Source organism: Moschus berezovskii, chromosome 2 (assembly GCF_049115385.1).
Source record: "Moschus berezovskii isolate FMDL1 chromosome 2, NW_MosBer_1.0, whole genome shotgun sequence".
NCBI lineage: Eukaryota > Metazoa > Chordata > Mammalia > Artiodactyla > Moschidae > Moschus > Moschus berezovskii.
In genome coordinates this window covers 98,643,445-98,666,628 of record NC_142461.1, presented here as the reverse complement: position 1 = coordinate 98,666,628, position 23,184 = coordinate 98,643,445, and the positions used below count along the sequence as shown (strand labels likewise).

At 43.0% G+C, this 23,184-nt stretch overlaps 1 protein-coding gene across 3 annotated transcripts in view; it reads right to left on the bottom strand.

The window, feature by feature from the left end:
* GPD2 (glycerol-3-phosphate dehydrogenase 2) overlaps window positions 1–7,481 on the bottom strand; it is a 163,635-nt gene extending 156,154 nt beyond the window's left edge. For 2 of the 3 annotated variants that reach the window (XM_055396938.2, XM_055396937.2), the window contains exon 1: window positions 6,682–6,967. The gene's annotated coding sequence lies outside the window, so the exon portion shown is untranslated. Of the gene's footprint in view, window positions 1–6,681; window positions 6,968–7,337 lie in introns of those variants that run through there. The other variant, XM_055396939.2, reaches the window with a different exon arrangement.
* Window positions 7,482–23,184: the final 15,703 nt, after the last annotated feature.

Sequence of the window (23,184 nt, the reverse complement as noted above, 5' to 3'; positions counted from 1 at the left end):
AAGACAAATCAAAAGGAATATTGTCTCAGGCAGACATTCTGTGCTATGCATTCAATGTCTGAACAAATTCAGCAGCACTGGCGGAAACTGTTGAACCACAGCATCAACTATTAGGAAGTACAAAAGGCAAAGTTCAGTGAGTCGAGAAGGGGAATCCAAGGTAGCAAAAAAGCAGGAAATATATTACAAAAATGTAAGCAGGACTATCTCTTGAGTCTATTATTTTCTTTACACAGTTGTCAAGGGAGTTTCTGTCTGACCAGAACCTTGCTGTGGCTTTGAGTGAGTCACTTGTGTTCTCTGGAACTCAGTTTCCTCATTGATATGACAGAGTTCACTGCTGATGTATGAAATAATGTGTGCACAGTGCTTAGCACAGGGTCTAGAAAAGGGTGATTGCTCCAAATGATACTTAACATTACTATTTATTATCAGTAATAAAGACTGGCTGGGTTAGATCTTTAACTCCCTTCCTACACTAAAATTCTGTGAATCTCTATTTTTTTAGATAAATATCACAGTTCCTTGGATAAGGGAAAGACTAAGATAATGAAAGAGAGTAGTGAAGAGATATCTATTTTAACAGATCCTATGCGCACAAGCCAGGAGGGAGATATAGGGAATGTAGGATCCTCCCACTGTGAATGCTACATCTGAAAAGGCTGAAAGGACATTCCAAACTCCAGGAAGTAAGAGGAACAGTTAAACCAGGTCCAGTGGAGAACAGAGTCCATGTGTTCTCCCCTTGGAAGACATGACAAGAGCAATAAAAATACCTCTCTTTTATGGTTTTAAATTCATGCAGTTCTGTCACCTTATTTTACAGAGGAAGATACTGACAGGTGCAGAGAACAACCAAAGCCACAGGTTGATTAAATTATTGATTAAAGTCATTCAGTCTTGTCCGACTCTTTGCAACTCAATGGACTGTAGCCTATCAGGCTTCTCCGTCCATGGGATTCTCCAGGCAAGAATACTGGAGTGGGTTACCATTTCCTTCTCCAGGGGATCTTCCCGACCCAGGGATCAAACCCGGGTCTCCCACATTGGAGGCAAACACTTTTATAATGTGACTTCAGGGATGCATAGAACTAAACACCACCACCCAAAAGCTCCTTCTACCTATCCTACATAAATGGTTTCAAAGTTTTGTCCCCTTAGAATCCAGGGACTTTGGAAACAGTGACAAGCTAATTTTTACCAATCGGCTTCCCTGGTGGCTCAGTGGTAAAGAACCCGCCTGCCAATATAGAAGATGCGGGTTCGATCCCTGAGTCGGGAATATCCCCTGGAGAAGAGAATGGCAACCACTCCAGAATTCTTTCCTGGAGAATTCCCATGGACAGAGGAGCCCGGTAGGCTACAGTCCATGGCATCACAAAGTTGGACATGACTTAGCAACTAGAAACAACAATTTTATCAATCTTCTTGTTATAAATTAAATTTCTGGACTCTTTCTTAAAAAACACAGGATTAGTTGGACAGGTGGAGAAGAAGGGAAAAGTTAGTGAAGAGAAAGGAGCCCTAAGGGCTCTGACAAAGGTGACTCTTCCATGGTTAGTATATGACCTTCTCATTTGCAGATTCCTCCACTGATATTCTTCACAGATTGCTTTTATAACTTTGGTTCAAATTCAGCACTTTCCCTTTCCTGCTCCTAAAACTAAAATCCTTTAGATACAAACACTGCCAAAATGTGTGAAGAGGGTGCCTGAGAAAAAGCTAAAGATTCCATTAAACTCATTATCTGAAATGTATCTGCCTGTGTGTCACCTGCTGTCCAATCATGCCCCACTCATTTCTATCACTTACTCTTGGTAATTAAGGGATGAGTGAATCATGAGTGAATTCAACAACTATTTACCAGGTGTCCCCCAGTAAAGTGTCCCCTTTCCAAATACACGCAGGGACTTGGGTTGGGCACGTGAGGGCTATAAAATTGTGTAGGATCCAGCCCTTGCTCTGCAAGATCTTCTGCATGAAAGGAAGTGATGCCTATTTTCAAATAACCACCATAAACAGGAGTAAACGAGACACTTAAGAGTGGCATTAAAAGAGTAGTTGAAGGGTTTAGGACATGTACAAACCACTTCTGACTGGGGCAGGGAGGGAAAGCATCACAAACTGGTAACCTTTGGTCAGAACATTCAAGAACTGCTAGGATTTCAAAGAGGTGAAGTGGAAGGAAGAGCAATAGCATTAGGGGCAGCACTAGGATTAAAACACATCTAGGGAATTTCGCATTGTTTCACAGAGAAGAGAGGGGAAGAACTTTAATAATGGGGCAAGACTGGAAAGGCCCATGAATTCGAAGACAAATATTTAGAATTGAATGCAATAGAGCAAAGTGACCCACGGAAGGGTGGAGCAAGCAGTGAATGATCAAAGCAGTTTGGTTATAACCGGAGTGACACAAAACTTCCTTTCTTTCTTCAGTAGAAACAAAAGGAAAGCAACTTTTGAGAACCTGGTACTCTGAGCCGCACTGTTTGTATCACTTTACAAATACATTTAGAAGTTTATTGTGTTTTATTGAAACTCATAAAATCCTAATGAAAACTTTCCTAAAATTTCCTAAAAATTGCTTTCCCTCCCTGCCCCAGTCAGAAGTGCTTTACCTTGAACATCAACTTCTGTTCCTATTGCGAATAACCAACCAGACTTAGCCATCACTGGTGCATATAAGGCGAAGTGACATTGCTTTCTAAGCATGTGTCACCCACGGTCATACTCACAGGCCATGTCATTTGACAGTAGTAGCTTCCAGAAATCTCATTTTCAGAAACAGTTTATCTGTTATAATTCATGGGGTTTGAAGCATAAAGGTGGATAATCAAATATGGAATTCCACAGAAGACATATCACTATTTAAATATGAGGCTGCTGCTGCTGCTGCTGCTAAGTCACTTCAGTCGTGTCCGACTCTGTGTGACCCCATAGACGTTAGCCCACCAGGCTCCCCCGTCCCTGGGATTCTCCAGGCAAGAACACTGGAGTGGGTTGCCATTTCCTTCTCCAAAATATGAGGCTAGAAACATCTAAATGAAACAGCTGTTGCTCATCCATTAACAGTCTGACTGTTACAAAATAAAGTACATTAGTAATCACTTCATTTTGTCAGAAAAAAGTAAAAGATAGCCCCAAGTAATTAAGTTTTGTTAACACATTTTGTCATAATAAATTTTTACTTAGGAGAGCAACAATTTAATTAATTTTTCCCTGTAATTTTAGCTAACTAATAGAACCAGAGCTTGATCTAATTAAAATCAGAAACCATGTTTTGTCTGCTGCATGAATCAGAAATCTTATTATGAATGAATCAACATAAAATTTTCAACTGAAAAATAGAAAACAAGAATACAGAAATGATGTAGGAAGAAATATTTAACCCAAAGAACTAGTAAGAACTGCCAGCAAAAGAGGAAAATGTTGGAAAACAAGAAAAAACAAACACTTTCACGTCAGGACACAAAATTAGAGTTCTAGACAAACTCTGACCACATCATCTTTAGGTATTCAAACCATCTGCTCCTCGTTTTTCCTTTTCCTAAAATGCTCCTAGATCTATATCTGGTCAGGTAATACAGGAAGAGGTCTGAAGTTATTAGAGATTTCCTGGCTTGTAGCCATGCTGGCCTTTGTCTCTCACTTGGAGTTGAATCTGATCATCTCTCCCTCCCACATTTGTTTCTCCCATCATGTCAACAACTATAAAACAAGGAAATACACAACATGCCCTTTATTACATTCTGCTTTATCTATAAAACAACTTCCAAGTTTCCTTCTTAACTCCAGGTGATGAGCCCTGATGGAATTTCCTGAGTATATTGAAGAGTATCTAAAACCACTTTCATTACACCATTCCACCCCTCTTTATCTCCCAAAATAACAACCTAAAATCAGCCAGCGTGGGGGTCCCAAACTTAATGACTAATAATTTTCCCAAAAACTTCAGATAAAAATGATATCCTATTGTACACAACTGAATAGAGTAACAGAAAGGCCATTTGATACTTTTTTTTTTTTTTAAAGCAAGCATGTTAGAAGTGGCAAGAATGAAGATTTCTAATTTTTAACTTGAATCCTGGGCTTTAAAACTTCAGAGACACAGTGAAAAGTATTATTTAGTTCACATACAGAATGTAGGTTTCCATATGCTTTTCCATAGAAAGTTTATTTTTGAAAGCATATGATTGTGCTGGTTTTTTAATACACTTAAGTACAAAATAGCAAACATTCTTAAAACAAAGATGGTCTGCTGTAATCTTCAAGAAACTCTAAGTCTCTTTGTTGGTGAAGTGACATTCTCTTCACCTCAAAACAGTCTCCAACTACTTGAGCCCATGTTAACCTCTCCCTTCCATAACCGCAACAGTCACAGCCAACATTCTACCATGGGGTATGGACTAGGCAAGATCTTATGTTGGTCTCTAACTGTTTGGCATTTGTTGTATGTTTTACCTTGTGGAATGAATTCTCACCTTCTCAGAATCAGGATGACCATACTTTTTCTTTACCTAGGACTTGTAATGCTACACAAAGCTACAGAAAATTTCATTTAAGAAGTCAAGCTTTACAGATATTCAATTTCCAATGCTCTTACTAAAATGTTATTTCTGCACTTAGGACAACCTAGTGAGTCTGGCTGTTGACGAGAAGAAAGAATAAAGTTTTGGAAAACCTGAGCTGAAATTTTATCACATTAAAAATATAAAGAGGAGAAATTAGATAATAATCTGGAAATTGTTTCCCTTCTGTCATAACCATAGCTGCCATTAACCTCCCCACCTCCATCAGACACACCAAATTTATGCGGGAAAAGCCTAGATAATTCATTCACAACACGTAAGAGCTAAATTATCCAACTAACTGCATTTTTTACCCAAGTGATCCTCTTTTGAATATAAAAAAGTAAAATATGTTAGAAAGAAGAAAGCAGTATTTTGAAGTCTACTAACAAACAGGAACATCAGTAGTGATTTTACCTGTATGATATCACATATGACCTATCACATATGACCTCAGTTGTCAGTGAGACAACTGAGGCTCAGTGAAGTTGAATACTTTACCTAAAGCCAAAATTTCTGGGGTTTTCCTCCCCTACTATATCCAGCTAGAGTTTGTCCCACAGTTCAGTCAACTCAATGAGAAAACATTTACTGAGCCTTTATCATAAGCTAGTCATCACTCTAGGTATTAGAAATACAAAGGTGTGTGAGACAGACCAAGCCCTCTCATAGAACTTACATTCTAGTGATGAAAGCAGAAAACTTATACCCAAACAGAATAATTTGAGAATTATAACTGTTTATCAGTATGACTTATGTACAATAATAGTCAAATATTCTAAATATCTATGGGATTAAATAGTTACAAAAACAAAGTGGGGGGGACACTGACCACTGGTAATACTGTGGCCCTCTCGTCAATTACTGAGCTAAACCACTGCATCTTTTAATAAATCAGGAGAAAGAAGGAAGCAGAGTATTTAAACTGCTCACAATGTCCTCTGAAAAAAAAGATATAAGAATGGGCAGCTCCAACAGTGCTGGTTCTCAAACCCCTAATTCCATCTTTATCCATTATTAAGGTACGGATGCATTATTTGAAGAGTTGATTTGGAAATATCAAGGGAGTGCTGTAACTTGACATAATCCCCCTATGAGAAACACTGGAGGGTTTCAACATCCTCATCATAAGACTACCCCTCACTGAACACGATACCCCTTGAGCAATGGCATCCAGTACTCAGTCCCAGTCCATGGCCAGCAAGAACTGTGGCACTCATACACTGTGGAGTCGTCAGCAGTTATCAGGAAGTGCCAGGCCCCAAAGTGGTGGTTCCCCTTACCATCCACCCTTCAAAACGAAAATTCACTTCTATTAAACTTGGGAACGTATGCAAAATTCTAAGTTTTGTTTTTAGCAATGAGAACTCATTGGAACTCTCCCATTCCCCACCTATTCATACAAGGATAAAAGTCGACAAAATTAATATTCCTATAGCTGCCCCTACCCCCTCCCATGATATTTATAGTGTTGTATAATGTGGGTTGACCCCTGTCACTAAGATATAGTGAGAATTTGCGTTTGTAAATTACTTCGGAACTCCTGAAGACAGTTCCTGGAGTGAAGGCTCCTTTTCAGAAGGTGGAAGTCAGTTTAGAGACCAAGAGCTAAGATCAGCACTTCATTCACAGGGCTATACCTTCCTGCCAAAGCACCCTGCAAATCTATTTTTACTCGCAAGTTACTACGTGGGGAGTGGGGGCTGTTTCAAGTTCATCAGTGTACACCTTCTATTTCCTCTGAAAACTGTCACACACCAGCAGCTAAGATCTCAAAGTAGCCTCAGTTCCCTTCGAGAATCTCTACCTCTTGCTTCAGAGAGGAGCAACAGATCTTATCAGACGAGCGGCATCCACAAACCAAAAGTTTGCAGCAAACTTTCAATAAGATACCAACCCTCACGCAAAAGTCCTACCACTTAACCACCCTCCAAAATGTATATAGTTAAACCCCATAGGAACGAGCCCACGTTCTGTCGTTGGGAAAATTTTTAAATCTTTCCCCAGATTCCCCACCCACCCCGACACCGACTCCATCAGATCAGAGAGAGACCACTCCCCGCTATAACCAGGGGCGGCGGTGGGGGTGGGGGGTCTCCCAGGAAGCACACACCTGAGATTGAGCCTCTCGCACGAGGATAGAGAGGACAGGAGCACGGGTTCCTCCGGCCGGGGCGGAGTCTCTGCCTCCCCCGAATCGGAGTCTCGGCCCGGGTACTCGCGGCGAGGCGCGCCGGGATGTCACCCCCGGGCGGGCAGGGCGAGTGTAACCCGACGCGCCCAGCGCCGCCGCGCCCCCGCCTCCCGAGCAACTTGCTCCTCCCGCTCCCCGCCCCGAGGGCCGCGGGATCCGGCGGCGGACCTCACGCCAGGGCTCCTCCGGCCGGCAGGGAAATACGGAAGTGGAGGCGGGGGCCCCTGCCCTGAAAGAGATGGGGGCGGGGAAGCGTGGCGAACCAACAGGCGGAGAACGAGCAAGGTCTCCGCCTCCCAGCGAACGTGACGAGACGGGGACTCGGGGGACGCAGGGCCAGCCGGAGAGGGCCGCGGCGCGGCGGAGCCCTGGCCCCGGCCCCGAGCTGCGGCTTCTACCCTGCGTCCTCGCCTGGCCGCACTCCGGACCCTCGGCCCAACCTCGGCTGGGCTCGGCCTGGGGAAGACGGTGGAGGTGTCCGATTTCCTCTGCCCTCCCCCTTGCTGGCCGCTCTCTCCACCTGCCCGGGAGACCCGAGACACTCGTCCGCCTGCTCGCCGGCGGGGTTGGCATACCTGATTTCTTGCTTCCGGCCTGAAACTGGCTTCCCCTACTCTGCAGGCAGGCTTCCTTGGGCCTAGAGACGCATCTGGGAGGCTGCAGGACCCCTGGGAACGGCCGACAGAGCTCAAAGCCTTGCCCCGGCTCCCCCCACCCCAAACCCCGACCCGGGCGCTCTGGAGGCGCGCCCGGCCTCTTGACCCCTGCCTGAATGTTAGCGAGGAGACCTGCAGGGAAAACCAAGTCCAAGCATCAGGGGGTGGGATGCTGAGCACCCGCTCCTCTGGCCCAGCCTCATACAGGTGGGGGGAGGGGAGAGCCCGGGCAGCAGAGCAGCAGGCTTCCCGGTTGCACCCCCAAACCCGACCTTGCCCACTGAGCATGCTCAGCTCACTTGCTAGAATTGCAAGGGCTAGGCGAGGCCAAGGGGGCCCAAGGAAGGAGCTGATGGGATTCAAATGGACCCATTTCCTTAAGGTCTTTCCTCCGAACATCTCTGGGAGCTTTACACATAACTTTTCTACTGTGGCATTGCAAAATACCCAGGGAACAGCTGGAAAGGCCTTTCCAAAAAAGGCAGTCAAATTAGTTTGAATCAAAATCGCGGGGGTGGGTTTTTTCAGCCAATTATTTATTAACTCACGTACTAATTTCTTTAAATACCAAAGAATTATAATTGACCCAGAGGAATATGTAGACTCACTGGGTCCCACACTTGTAGTAACAGGAAACCAGCCTACCCAACAGGTAGTCTTTCCAGTGGAACAGTGGTTCTTAGCCTTGGATACACATTGCAATGGGGGATGGGTGGTGGTGGTGATTTAGTCTTCTAAGTCGTGTCAGACTCTTGCGACCCCATGGACTGTAGCCCAGCAGACTCCTCTGTCCACGGGATTTCCCAGGCAAGAATACTGGAGTGGGTTGCCATTTCCTTCCCAAGGGGATCTTCCCAATCCAGGGATGGAACTCTTTCTCTTGGGTTTCCTGGATTGCAGGTGGATCCTTTACTGATGAGCCACCAGGGCAGCCCCGGGGCGGGTAGGGGGCTGTTAAATGATCAATACTAGGTTCCCATACCCACACCAGTTGCATCAGTCTGCGATGGAACCTGGAAATTTCTATATTTTGAAACTGTTGGTCTCAGAGTGTAACTGGGGGAGCCAGCATCTCCAGAGAATCTGATTCTTAAACTCTGGGACTGGGAACTGAGCTTTGAACAAATCCTTCAAGCAATTCAGATGCACCCTACTGCTTCAGAACTATTGTTGAAAGCCACCCAACCTCCAAATGCTTCAGGTGAGCATCCAAGCAGGATTGAGAATCTCTGTAATAGACCATTGCTGTCTCATTTTTTCAAATCCTAAACATTTGTCTAGAAGAGCAACATGATACACACACAGAAAAGGAAAAATCTGGTTGAACTGAGGTGCCATTAGTAGGATTTATTTCCTACTAATTCTCCCAGGATAGTTCACTGCTTGGAAAATGAAAACCACCTACTATTATTCACGTTTGTACCTAGCACAGTGCCTATAACATAATAGATGTTTGATAATTATTCACTGATATGAAATGAATGCTCAGGTGAACAGTTTGTTCTGAGCCCTGTTACTTCTACTATTAATGTTCCCCACAAGTCCTGGTCACCTTGCTAGCTAACAAGCCAGCAAGGATTCAGTTCTCATCAGTAACCCATGACTATCCATGATGGTCTGATCCAAGTCAGACCCTGATAGAATAGGATATGGGAGGAGGTAGAAAATTTGGGGGCTTCCCTGGTGGCTCAGTAGTAAAGCATCTTCCCACAATGCAGGAGATCATCTGCAATGGTTCAATCCCTGGGTCTGGAAGATTCCCTTGGAGAAGGAAGTGGCAACCCACTCCAGTTTTCTTGCCTGGGAAATCCCATGGATATAGGAGCCTGGTGGGCTACAACCACAGGGTGGCAAAGAGTTGGACGTGACTTAGCGACTAAACCACCACCACCAGAGAATTTTGAGGTGAGAAAACTCAGAAGCCTCGGATATGTTTTCACTTGCCAAGGCTGGGGCCCAAAGCAATCAAAGGAAAGCAGGACCCTAGGCATCAGTGGAATTCAGGAAAGGCATCACATGAAAAAATGTGTACAGGAGCAGTTAGGAGACGAGAGATAAAAAGGTATCATGATAAGCATTCAGCTTACTCTGCATCTTCTTTTTCTAAACAACCCACCTCAGCCCTCCTCTTCCCCACGCTCCATACACATCTAAACTCAGCAACAGCCCTGACAAAAAATTTAATTAGAAATTGTTGTAAAATAATTACTGCCAAACACTGCATCAAAACATAGATGATTTGTAGTTTTTCAACATAAATTAGGCATCCACTTTTATTCAAGGCAAAAGTGGTAAAAAAAAAAAAAAATTAATCCTTAAAGATTACACTGAAATGAAGTGTTAGTCACTCAGAAATGTCCAACTCTTTGTGACCCAATGGACAGTCGTCCACTAGGCTCCTCTGTCCATGGAATTCTCCAGGCAAGAATACTGGAGTGGGTTGCCATTCCCTTCTCCAGGAGACCTTCCTGACCTAGGGATCGAAAGCTGGTCTCCTGCAGGCAGATTCTTTACCTTCTGAGCCACATGCACTAGATAATTTCCAAATGCAGAGTTTTATGATCTTTCTGCTTTAAGACGGACAGACTTACAGAATCAAAAAGTATTCCCTATTTACTCCATCAGTATCTTCTAGAAGGAATAAAGTATAAAAATAATTTTTTCCTTTAGCCTTAAACAGAATGCTTTAAAACTTAGGTTACTATTTATGAGTACCTAAAGTAGCTTTCTACCTCTCTATCTCTGTCCCGTGTCTTCTTTATTATGATAAGAATTCCACTGAAAGAATTTGGCTGCTGATTGCGGTATCATTGTGGTATCTAATACAATGTAATTTCCCATATGCCTAAGCAATTTCTTTTCATTTTTAAGATAATTTTGTGGGGAGGAAGGCAATAATCATTCATTTAGGAATTACTCTTCAGAATTAAATTAGATACACAAACAACATCTTTCCTACACACATACACTTGCTACAGCTTCTCATGGAATTAAAACCAAACAAACACATTGAGGGTTAAAAAGGGAGAAAACTGAGAGTGTAAGAGGGTGTGGCACTTAGAACTAAATTTAAAAACATGAAGTAATTATTTCAGCAGAAGGCGATCTACTGATCTGACCAGTACCTCAGGAGAATTAGAGTCTTAAGTGTTTCTCCTTGTCATCATAAACATGACTCAGCATTTGGAATGAAACTATGTTTACTGTCTTTCAGATTGAAGGTGTCAAGTAACTTTAGTACCACCTCTTTCCTCTTGTGCCTGTGAAAACTTCAGGACTTCATAGGTTTTCAGGCTCACTCAGCTACCGAAATTTGAAAAGCTTTTCCCTTTTCATTCCTTCCTACCCAAACAAAATCTAAATTTGCCTGCCATTAATTTATCTTCTTTTATAGTGTTGTCAGGTAAATATGGGTTATTCTCTATATTCTAGTGTAACAATACAAGCAAGAAGTTCTTCCCTTCCTCAGTCGGCTGCTTAGACAGCTTAAACCCAACTGCTGGGGGTGACCTTTCTCTAGCATGGGGAACCTTCCATTGGTGATTCTGTTACACACTTTTTATGATCATTCATCACCTGCTCAGGGTCAACTCTTTTAGTCCCTGCCCATTTCTACAGAGGAACACACTTTCTGCTAGTGTTCATTGGTTACCAAAGCTCATAATAAAATTTATGGACTATAAGGATTGAATGGGGCCATTGTTGTTCAGTCATTCGGTCGTTTCCAACTCTGTGTGATCCATGGACTGCAGCAAGCCAGGCTTCTCTGTCATTTACTAGCTTCCAGAATTTGCTCAAACTCATGTCCATTGAGTCAATGATGCTATCTAATCACCTCATCCACTGTCATCCCTTCTCTTCCTTCCCTCAATCTTTGCTGGCATCAGGGTCTTTTCCAGTGAGTTGGCTCTCCATATCAGGTGGCTGAAGGATTGGAGCTTCAGCTTCAGTACTTTGCCCATCTGACACTTCCCAGGTGGCTCAGTGGTAAAGAATCCACCTGCCAATGCAGGAGACACCAGAGATACAGATTTGATCCTTGGGTCAGGAAGATCCCCTGGAGTAGGAAATGGCTACCTACTCCAGTATTCTTGATGGGAAATCCCATGGACAGAGAAGCCTGGCAGGCTGCAGTCCACAAGGTCAAAAAGAGTCAGACACCACTGAGCAACTGAGCACAGTACATAAGACAGCACACGAAAACAAACACTTTCAGCACAGTATGTTAATAACTCTAAACCAGGACCTCAAAGCTCTGTGTTGGGATGGAGCATACAAGTATTCCAGGGAGCATCTCTTGCAGAGAAAATAGCAGCTTACTTCTAAGACAAGAGGGAATATACGATTAAAGGCCTAGAAATATGAAAAGGCCTAGGGTTTTCTGGGAAATGCTATAAAATCTGAGGGAGAAGATATTGGCAGATGCAGTTAGATTGATAATCAGAACCTGGGTCATACAAAGTCATACAAAGGAAAGGGGCCACAAATATTATTAACTCTCAGATTTTTGTTTTAAAAATGATAAAACCAAGGCTTGGAGTTATTAAGTATTTTGCCTAAAGTTACAGAGTTGTTCAGTCATGTCCAACTCTTTGCAACCTCATGGACTGCAGCACGCCAGGCTTCCCTGTCCTTCACTATCTCCCAGAGCTTGCTTAAACTCATGTCCATTGAGTCGGTGGTGCCAGAGTCAGCCTAACATTAATGCATGTAGTACGTATGCCCTCCGTCAAATCTGACTCTTTGTGACCCCATGGACTATAGCCCATCAGGTTCCTCTGTCCATGTGATTTTCCAGGCAAGAATATTGGAGTGGGTTGCCATTTCCTTCTCCAGGGGATCTTTCCAACCCAGGGATTGAACCCATGTCTCTTGTGCTTCCTGCATTGGCAGACAGATTCTTTACCCCTGCGCCACCTGGGAAGCCCCAGCCTAACATAGTGTTAAGACTAAAATGAGAAACTGCTTGGTGCAGAGAACAGTGTGGGAGCTTCAAATCTATCCTCTTCTAAGTTATTTAACCTCTAACTTCCCAGAGCCTCTGTTTCCTCATCTGGGAGGATGTTAATAGTGCACATGCAATACTACTTAACTCTCTTTCAGGCACTAGTCTTAACCAAGTACTTGTAATTGCTAATCCTCAGAATAACTATGAGTTTTTTGGTTTCTTGGCTTTGTTTTTACAAACGGGGAAATTGAGGCGTACAATTGCTAAGTAACATGCCCAACATAACACAGCTAGCAACAGTCACACTGGGATTGAATAGGATGCCTGACATATAGGCTGTCTATAAAACTATCACCAATGTATTTCCCTTCCCTGAAGCCCACACATTCTGACTCGAGGTCCAATATTGGACAAAGACACTTTTGTTCTGAGCTTTGCATGCCACGTATATTCACATCTTTTTTCCATTCTATTATTTTAGTAGTTTACGAAGCACTATTAATATATTCACCTAATAATCTTAATCATTGTTAACAATAGTTACAAATTAAGAAGATAATCAAACATTGAACAAAGACTACAACTTTACTACTTACAAAAGAAAAGAAAAAAAATATAGAGTTTCTAGATTAGCAAACTCTGTCCAGAAAAATTAAACAAATTCTTCAAAATTAAAAATATCAAATTCTTGATCTGGTCCAGTACCTTTGAGGCTCGGAGATTAGACCAGGTCATTTATCATTTAGTTGGTCTCCACTTCCTTGTTACTTGAATTCTTAAAAGCAGAATTATAGACATCTAATAAGCAGAGACATTACTTTGCCAACAAAGGTCCGTCTTAGTCAAGGCTATGGTTTTTCCCGTGGTCATGTATGGATGTGAGAGTTGGACTGTGAAGAAAGCTGATCACCGAAGAATTGATGTTTTTGAATTGTGGTGCTGGAGAAGACTCTTGAGAGTCCCTTGGACTGCAAAGAGATCCAACCAGTCCATTCTAAGGGAGATCAATCCTGGGTGTTCTTTGGAAGGACTGATGCTAAAGCTGAAACTCCAATACTTTGGCCACCTCATGCGACGAGTTGATTCACTGGAAAAGACTCTGATGCTGGGAAAGGTTGGGGGCGGGAGGAGAAGGGGACGACAGAGAATGAGATGTCTGGATGGCATCACCGACTCTCTGGACATGAGTTTGAGTGAACTCCGGGAGTTGGTGATGGACAGGGAGGCCTGGTGTGCTGTGATTCATGGGGTCACAGAGAGTCGGACATGACTGAGCGACTGAACTGAACTGAACTGAATATCCAACAGAAAATCTTCCCACATCAGTGATTTTCAAAGAATTAGGATCAAGAATGAGGTAAAAATACAGGATATTATCTTCACCTTGAAAAGATGAAATGAAAATGCTAAGTATATTTTTAATGGATACTTTAAGGGCTTCCCTTGTGGCTCTGCTGGTAAAAAAAAAAAAAAAACTGCCCACAATGCAGGAGACCTGGGTTCGATTCCTCGGTTGGGAAGATCCCCTGGAGAAGGGAAAGGCTACCCACTCCAGTATCCTAGCCTGGAGAATTCCACGGACTGTATAGTCCCTGGGGTCACAAAGAGTCGGACACGACTGAGTGACTTTCACTTCACTTCACTTAAGTTTTATCTCTGCTTTATAAGAATCTGGGGCAGGGCAGATTGTCGGGGGCGGGGTGTACTTCCTTGGCAGTCCAGTGGTTAAGACTTCACCTTTCATTGCAGGGGGTTGTTCAGTCTCCAGTCAGGGAGCTAAAATCCAACATGCCTCACAATCAAAAAACGAAAAAACATAAAACAGAAGTAATATTGAAAGAAATTCAATAAAGCCTTTAAAAATGGTCTACATAAAAAAAAAATTCTGGGAAAGTATCTTCTAAATAAAAGTAAAATTTAGAAAAAATTACATCAATAAAAAGTGACACCAGGAAACTTACTTAGAAGGAAAGGTTTCGAGGGTAAAGGAAATTCGAACTCCTCCTTGGGCTAGCATCCACTCTGTTCCTAAGACAGCACTGAAAACAAGTGTTTGTGATGTAAATTGAGTAACACTGTCTCTGGAACAAAGCCTCCCATTTAATAGCAGGAGGAAGGTTGCGGGCAAGTGTTATGTCCTAAATAACTCATTCGGAGAACATGAATAAGTATTAGGTTGTGATGTGGGAGCTGAAACAAAATGGAGGATTGGACTCTTCAGAGCAACTCTGGTTATGATTCAGTTAAAGAGGTAACTGAGCCAAGAGTAAACGGCCCAGGAAACTGGAGATGTGTTCAGTTCCATGTCTAAGAACCTGTTACATAAACTGGAGATGATTTCAATCTCATCAGTAAATACTTAAAATAAACTTGACCACAGTTTGTAATATTTTGATGCGATTTTTTTTCTAAATGAATGAATCTGAACAAAAAATAATCTGAGCAAAAAATAAAGCAACAATAGCAAAGGACAGGGTTTATGCCTGTGCATGTTTAACCTTTAAGAAGAATGCTGTGTCTTAATTCAGCAGCCTTGAAACACATGGGCATTGACCTAATTTCTGCCAATCCAAGAGGGAGGCCCTCTACACATGAGGGTATAGGCCAGAGTGACAGGTGCTGTTCCCTCAATAAATAGCTTAGACTCAAAAGGGAATTTCCTGCATTCCTCCTCTATCAGTAAAAGCATCAAGCAAAGCCAAAAAGTGAACCAGGGAAATGCAGACTCTTTGTTCTGTTATCTTTGAGTTACTTACTGAATAGCTCTTTTTTAAATAGCTCTTTTAGGGGTCATAAAACAAAAGAAGAGAATGGTATAATGTAAACTTCATCAAAGAGAAATTTGAAATCTTGATGAAAAGTCTATTAACATTCTCTAGACCACACTGTAAATAGATAATCTTATTTCCTTTCCACCTAACTTTTAATCCTGGTCATTTCTGAGAACTGAGACAACTTGACATGTGATAAAAAAAAAAAAGCTAGAAACTGGTGTCAGGGTATCTGAAAAAAAAATTTTTTTTTCCTAGTAGATTTATAGTATATGTGTTGTAAAAATATTTCTCAATAGTCAAATATAGAGGAAGGCACTTTTTCCTGAGCACGTGCTCTTCAACCTGATCCTCTTGGGGTTTTGCAATAGAGAAGTCCAGTCCTCACAAAGAGGCCTTCCTACAGTGGGTCTCAAAGTGCAGTGGGGTGGAATTCTAGCTTTTCCGTCATTTTCCTCACCCAGACACAGTTTACATTCCTGCTTTGGGGCTATGTGAAAGCAAACTGTCCCTGGGCTTAATGAAGTAAAATGAAGACTTATAAGTTATCCTACAATAAGCTGAATAGTGACCTCCCTGGAACCTTTGAATGTCACTTTACATGGCAGGTCTGGAGTATTAACAGATATGATTTAACCAAGGATTCTGCGATGGAGAGTTTATCCTGAATTATCAGGGGGGGCCCTAAATACAGTCACATGTATCTGTCAATTTAAAAAATAGTCACAATGTTGAAATTAAGAGCTATGTTTTATTTGGCGGGAATTTTTAGAACCGCAAGCCCAAAGACAGCATCTCAAGTGACCCTGAGAGAACTGTTCTGAGGAGGCAAGGGGGAGGAGCCAGGTTATTTAGAAGTTTGCAGCAAGGGACAGGTAGTCTCAACATCGAAAGATTATTGTTAATTAAGAAAATCCAAATATCTCAACTTAAGGAATTTAGCACTCCTCTGTGTATAGGAAGATGCAAGAGTCTGGGCTAACTGAAATCATCCCTTTCATATGCATCTCAGCTAACTGGGGTCAGCATCCTGCCTCCTGATTTTTCACATCCTTAGTTCCTTGCTTATTGTAGGGAGCAGCAGCAGGTACTAGATTGCAAGCATTGTTCCCCCTCTTGGGCTCCCTCTGGGGTCAAAAATTCACTTTGAAGGCACAAAATCGCTGTGACATCTTTGTTTATTGATGTGGCAGGAAATATTCCATTTCACATATCTGTAGAAGAGAGCAATAATAGGGAGGATTTATACAGACACAGAGTAGAAGACAGTGTCATCATGGATGCAGGCTGGAGTAATACAGACACAAGCCAAGGAATGCCAGCAGCCACCAGAAGCTGGTGGAAGCAAGGAGTGAATTCTCCCAGATCTTTTGGAGAGAGTTGGCTCTGCCAACCCCAATTTCAGTCCAGTGATAATAACGTTAGACTTCTGGCCTCCAGAAACGTTGTTGTTGTTCAGTCGTGTCTGACTCTTTGCAACCCCAAGGACTGCAGCACTCCAGGCTTCCCTGTTCTTCACTACCTCCTGGAGTTTGCTCAGACTCACATCCTTTGAGTCAGTGATGCCATCCAGAACTATGGGAGATTGTATTTCTTGTTTTAAACTACCAACTTGTGGTAATTTGTTAAAGCAGCGATAGGAAACTGGTAACAGTTCCTTCAGCACTTCCTTCATTTATTTTCCTTTGACACCAACACCAGTCTATCTTTGTAGAGCTAGCCCTTCAGTACATCACTGACATTTGTAACGTACTCTTTATACACACTGACAAAGCAATTTACAGCAATGTAAATGGACTCAATTTTCTGTCCTGTGGGACATTCAAGTGATACTAGAGACTTTAAAAATTTGAGAAATGACTTGTTTTGTTTTAGCTTTCTAACAAATGAAGAAATACCAAAACAAGATTGAAAAAATTATTTCATAGTTTAAATGTTACAGTTAGGCAACTAACGCTTAGCAGAAGGATATCAGTAATTGCTCTTTTAGCTTCATTTATAGATAGGAGCAAAAATTTTAACATGAAGTCTGTAGTAGATGGATTGCTGCACCACCCAGATCCTCCTTTAAGCAGATCTTCTTTCACCAGCTCCTGGAAGCATCTTCAGCTGGCAACTCCTCTAGAATTTGCCTCTACTGCAAACAGCAGCCTCTTCAAGGCCATCCCTTTCCTGAATTGATCCTTACTGTGAGATTGAGTGAAGCAGGAGTATAAAGGCCCAGCTAAATAATTGGGAGATAACACTAATGGACTGTGCATACTCCAGAACTCCCTTAGTGGGTGAAGGAGGTTTTGTTGGCCTTGCATCACAATTCACATTTTCCTCTGCCCACTTCTGCTTCTGTGTTCTCCTTATCACAAGTGTCCCTATAAATAACATGCATGTCAACTTGAATCAGAGACCTTCATAAATAGGAAGCACAGGTAACCCAAACCCTTGAGTTCCACAGAATTTTTAATTCATTCTTTCTCCTTAATCAGATTTCTCCCCTGGGACTATACATTTTTGCTGCTGCTGCTGCTGCTAAGTCACATCAGTCGTGTCCCACTCTGTGTGACCCGATAGACAGCAGTCCACCAGTCTCCCGTCCCTGGGATTCTCCAGGTAAGCGTACGGAGTGGGTTGCCATTTCCTTCTCCAGTGCATGAAAGTGAAAAGTGAAAGTGAATTTGCTCAGTCGTGTCCGACTCTTCGCGACCCCATAGACTGTAGCCTAGCAGTCTCCTCCATCCATGGGATTTCTGAGGCAAGAGTACTGGAGTGGGGTGCCACTGCAAATAAAGAACCATTCCCCAGAGCCAGGAGCCTTTGTAATATGTTTCTACCTATCTGCATATCCAAAGGCTATCTAAGGGTTTCCTTTCTGGCTCAGAGGTAAATAATCCACCTGCAAAGCAGGAAATGTGGGTTCGATCCCAAGGTCAGAACGATCCCCTGAAGAAGGAGATGGCAACCCACTCCTATATTCTTGCCTGGGAAATCCCATGGACAGAGGAGCCTGATGGACTGCACTCCATGGGGTTGCAAAAAGAGCTGGACATGCCTCAGTTACTAGACCACATCTACACTTCAGTGAACTCCGGGAGTTGGTGATGGACAGGGAGCCCTGGCGTGCTGTGATTCATGGGGTCGCAAAGAGTCGGACACGACTGAGTAACTGAACTGGACTGAGCACATTCAAGGGCACAGTGCTTCTCTAAACCACACAGAGTTTAGAAGTATGAGTTGCCCAATTTCCCCCCAAACCATGCTTCAAGTTTCTCTAATTTGTTTCTAATTTTGTTGTAGGATGGGGGACCCCTAACAGGCCCCAAAGAGGGCTCTTGTCTAACACTCAGAAATGAATTGTCCGAGGAGGCACACATGCTGCCAAAGTAAGAGAGTTCATTGGGAAGGGGGTGCCTAGGCAGAGAGCAGGAGGGTAAGGGAATCCAGGAGGACTGCTCTGCCATGTGGCTCACAGTCTCGGGTTTAATGGTGATGGTTTTAGTTTTCAGGTTTTCATGGCCCATCATTCTGGCTCAGGGATCTTCCTGGTGGCGCATGCATTGCTAAGCCGAGATGTATGCCAGTGAGGATTTTGGGGGGTGGTAGACATGTGACATCTCCTTTTGACCTTTCCCAAACTCTCCTGATTGGTGTGGCTTATGATTTTCATGTTCCTTACTGGGACCTCCTGTGACAAAATTACTCACCAAATGGTTACTCTGGGACCTGGCCAGGAGATGTGTGGTTTCAGTCAGTGTGTTTCCCCAAGGAATTTTTGACAACCAGTGGATATTTGTGGAGCATCACCAGACTATTGTTTAGGGATACAGGCAACACCCAGTTGTGTATGTGTCTGGTGGTGAAACTAAAGTCCACTGCTGTAAAGAACAATAATGCATCAGTTCAGTTCAGTTCAGTTCAGTCGCTCAGTCGTGTCCGACTCTCCGCGACCCCATGAATCACAGCATGCCAGGCCTCCCTGTCCATCACCAACTCCCGGAGTTCACTCAAACTCATGTCCACAGAGTCGGTGATGCCATCCAGCCATCTCATTCTCCGTCGTCCCCTTCTCCTCCCGCCCTCAACCTTTCCCAGCATCAGAGTCTTTTCCAGTGAGTCAACTCGTTGCATGAGGTGGCCAAAGTATTGCAGTTTCAGCTTTAGCATCAATCCCTCCAATGAACATCCAGGATTGATCTCCTTTAGAATGGACTGGTTGGATCTCCTTGCAGTATAAGGGACTCTCAAGAGTCTTCTCCAACACCACAGTTCAAAAGCATCGATTCTTCGGCGATCAGCTTTCTTCACAGTCCAACTCTCACATCCATACATGACCACGGGAAAAACCATTGCCTTGACTAGACGGACCTTGGTTGGCAATAGACACCTACAATATTAGGTCCATGAATCAAGGTAAATTGGAAGTGATCAAACAGGAGATTGCAAGAGTGAACATCGGCATCTTAGGAATCAGTGAACTAAAATGGACAGGAAAGAGCGATTTTAATTCAGATGACCATTATATCTACTACTATGGGCAAGAATCCTTAGAAGAAATGGAGTAGCCCTCATAGTCAACAAGAGAGTCTGAAATACAGTACTTGGGTGCAATCTCAAAAACAGAATGACCTTGGTTCGTTTCCAAGGCAAAGCATTCAATATGCCCCGACCAGTAATGCTGAAGAAGCTGAAGTTGAACAGTTCTGTGAAGACCTACAAGACCTTCTAGAACTAACACCAAAAAGAGATGTCCTTTTCATCATAGGAGATTGGAATGTGAAAGCAGGAAGTCAAGAGATACCTGGAATAATAGGAGAGTTTGGCCCCGGACTACAAAATGAAGCAGGGCAAAGGTTAACAGAATTTTGCCAAGAGGACACACTGGTCATAGGAAACACCCTCTTCTAACATCACAAAAGATGACTCTGCACATGGACATCACCAGATGGTCAATACCAAAATCAGATTGATTATATTCTTTGCAGCTGAAGATGGAGAAGCTCTATACAGTCAGCAAAAACAAGACCGGGAGCTGACTATGGCTCAGATCATGAACTCTTTATTGCAAAATTCAGACTAAAATTTAAGCATGTAGGGAAAACCACTGGGACATTCAGGTGTGACCTAAATCAAATCCCTTATGATTACACAGCAGAAGTACAAATAGATTCAAGGGATTAGATCTGATAGAGTTTCTGAAGAACTATGGACATAGGTTTGTAACATTGTACAGGATACCATCTCCGAGGAAAACCATCTCCAAGGGAAAATATGCAGAAAGGCAAAATGGTTGTCTGAGGACGCCTTACAAATAGCTGAGAAAAGAAGAGAAGCAAAAGGCAAGAGGAGAAAGGGAAAGATATATCCAGCTGAATGCAGAGTCCAGAGGATAGCAAGGAGAGATAAGAAAGCCGTCCTAAGTGATCAATGCAAAGAAACACAGGAAAACAATAGAATAGAAAAGACTAGAGATCTCTTCAAGAAAATTAAAGATACCAAGGGGACATTTCATGCAAAGATGGGCACAACAAAGGACAGAAATGGTATGGACCTAATGGAAGCAGAAGATATAAAGAAGAGGTGGCAAGAATACATCGAAGAACTGTACAAGAAAGGTCTTCATGACCCAGATAATCACGATGGTGTGATCACTCACCTAGAGCCAGACATCCTGGAGTGTGAAGTCAGGTGGGCCTTAGGAAACATCACTACCAACAAAGTTAGTGGAGGTGATGGAGTTCCAGGTGAGCTATTTCAAACCCTAAAAGATGATGCTGTGAAAGTGCTGCACTCAATATGCCAGCAAATTTGGAAAACTCAGCAGTGGCCACAGGGCTGGAAAAGGTCAATTTTCATTCCAGTCCCAAAGAAAGGAAATGCCAAAGAATGTTCAAACTACTGCAAAAATGCACTCATTTCACATGCGAGCAAGTTAATGCTCAAAGTCCTTCAGGCTAGGCTTCAACAGCACGTGAACCAAGAATTCCAGATGTTCAAGCTGGATTTAGAAAAGGGAGAGGAACCAGAGACCAAATTGCCAACATCCATTGGATAACAGAAAAAGAGAATTACTGAAAAACATTTACTTCTGTTTCACTGACTATGCTAAAGCCTTTGACTGTGTGGATCACAACAAACTGTGGAACATTCTGAAAGAGATGGGAATTCCAGACCACCTTACCTGCCTTCTGAGAAACCCATTTGCAGATCAAGAAGCAACAATTAAAACCAAACATCAAACAACGGACTGGTTCCAAATCAGGAAAGGAGTATGTCAAGGCTCTATATTGTCATTCTGCTTATTTAACTTATATGCAGAGTACATCATGTGGAATGCCTGGCTGGATGAAACACAAGCCAGAATCAAGATTGCAGGGAGAAATATTAATACCCTCAGATATACAGATTACAACACCCTTATGGCAGAAATCGAAAAGGTACTTAAGAGCCTCTTGACGAAGGTGAAAGAGAAGACTGAAAAAGCTAGCTTAAAGCTCAACATTCAGAAAACGAAGATCATGGCATCTGGTCCCATCACTTCATGGAAAAATAGATGGGGAAACAATGGAAACAGTGACAGACTTTATTTTCTTGGATTCCAGACTCACTGCAGATGGTGACTGCAGCCATGAAATTAAAAGACGCTTGTTCCTTCTAAGAAAAGCTATGACCAACCTAGACAGCATATTAAAAAGCAGAGACATTATTTTGCCAACAAAGGTCCGTCTTGTCAGTTCAGTTCAGTTCAGTTCAGTCGCTCAGTTGTGTCCGACTCTCCGCGACCCCATGAATCACAGCATGCCAGGCCTCCCTGTCCATCACCAACTCCCGGAGTTCACTCAAACTCATGTCCACAGAGTCGGTGATGCCATCCAGCCATCTCATTCTCTGTCGTCCCCTTCTTCTCCCGCCCCCAGCCTTTCCCAGCATCAGAGTCTTTTCCAGTGAGTCAACTCGTCGCATGAGGTGGCCAAAGTATTGCAGTTTCAGCTTCAGCATCAGTCCCTCCAATGAACACCCAGGATCGATCTCCCTTAGAATGGACTGGTTGGATCTCCTTGCGGTACAAGGGACTCTCAAGACTCTTCTCCAACACCACAGTTCAAAAGCATCAATTCTTCGGCGATCAGCTTTCTTCACAGTCCAACTCTCACATCCATAGATGACCATGGGAAAAACCATAGCCTTGACTAGACGGACCTTGGTTGGCAAAGTAATGTCTCTGCTTTTTAATATGCTATCTAGGTTGGTCATATCTTTCCTTCCAAGGAGCAAACGTCTTTTAATTTCATGGCTGCAATCAGCATCCGAAGTGATTTTGGAGCCCCCAAAAATAAAGTCTGACACTGTTTCCACTGTTTTTCCATCTATTTCCCATGAAGTGATGGGACCAGATGCCATGATCTTTGCCGTCTAGTCAAGGCTATGGTTTTTCCAGTAGTCATGTATGGATATGAGAGCTAGACGATAAAAAAAGCTGAGCCATGAAGAACTGATGCCTTTGAACTGTGGTGCTGGAGAAGACTCTAGAGAGTCCCTTGAACAGTCAATCCTAAAGGAAATCAACCCTGAATATTCATTGGAAGGACTGATGTTGAAGCTGAAACTCCAATACTTTGTCTATCTGATGTGAAGAGCCAACTCATTGAAAAAGACCCTGATGCTGGGAAAGATTGAAGGCGAGAGGAGAAGGGCATGACAGAGGACGAGATGGTTGAATGGCATCATCAACTCAATGGACTGGATGTGAGTTTGAGCAGCCTCCGGGAGATGGTGAAGGACAGGGAAGCCTGGCATGCTGCAATCCATGGAGTCTCAAAGAGTTGGACATGACTGAGTCATGGAACAATAACAGGTGTCGGTGCTCTTATCACACATTTCAAATTATAGCACGTTATCGACTCTAAGTTGACCTTTCTTCCAGGCAAGCTAAAATGAATTAATTAGACTAGATATAAAACAACGAGTCACGGGTCTGGGGAAAATTGGAGAGAGCATACCACATGCTAAAGAGATTACCTCTCTGCCTAGGCCTGGTGGTCAAACTTTGTACTAC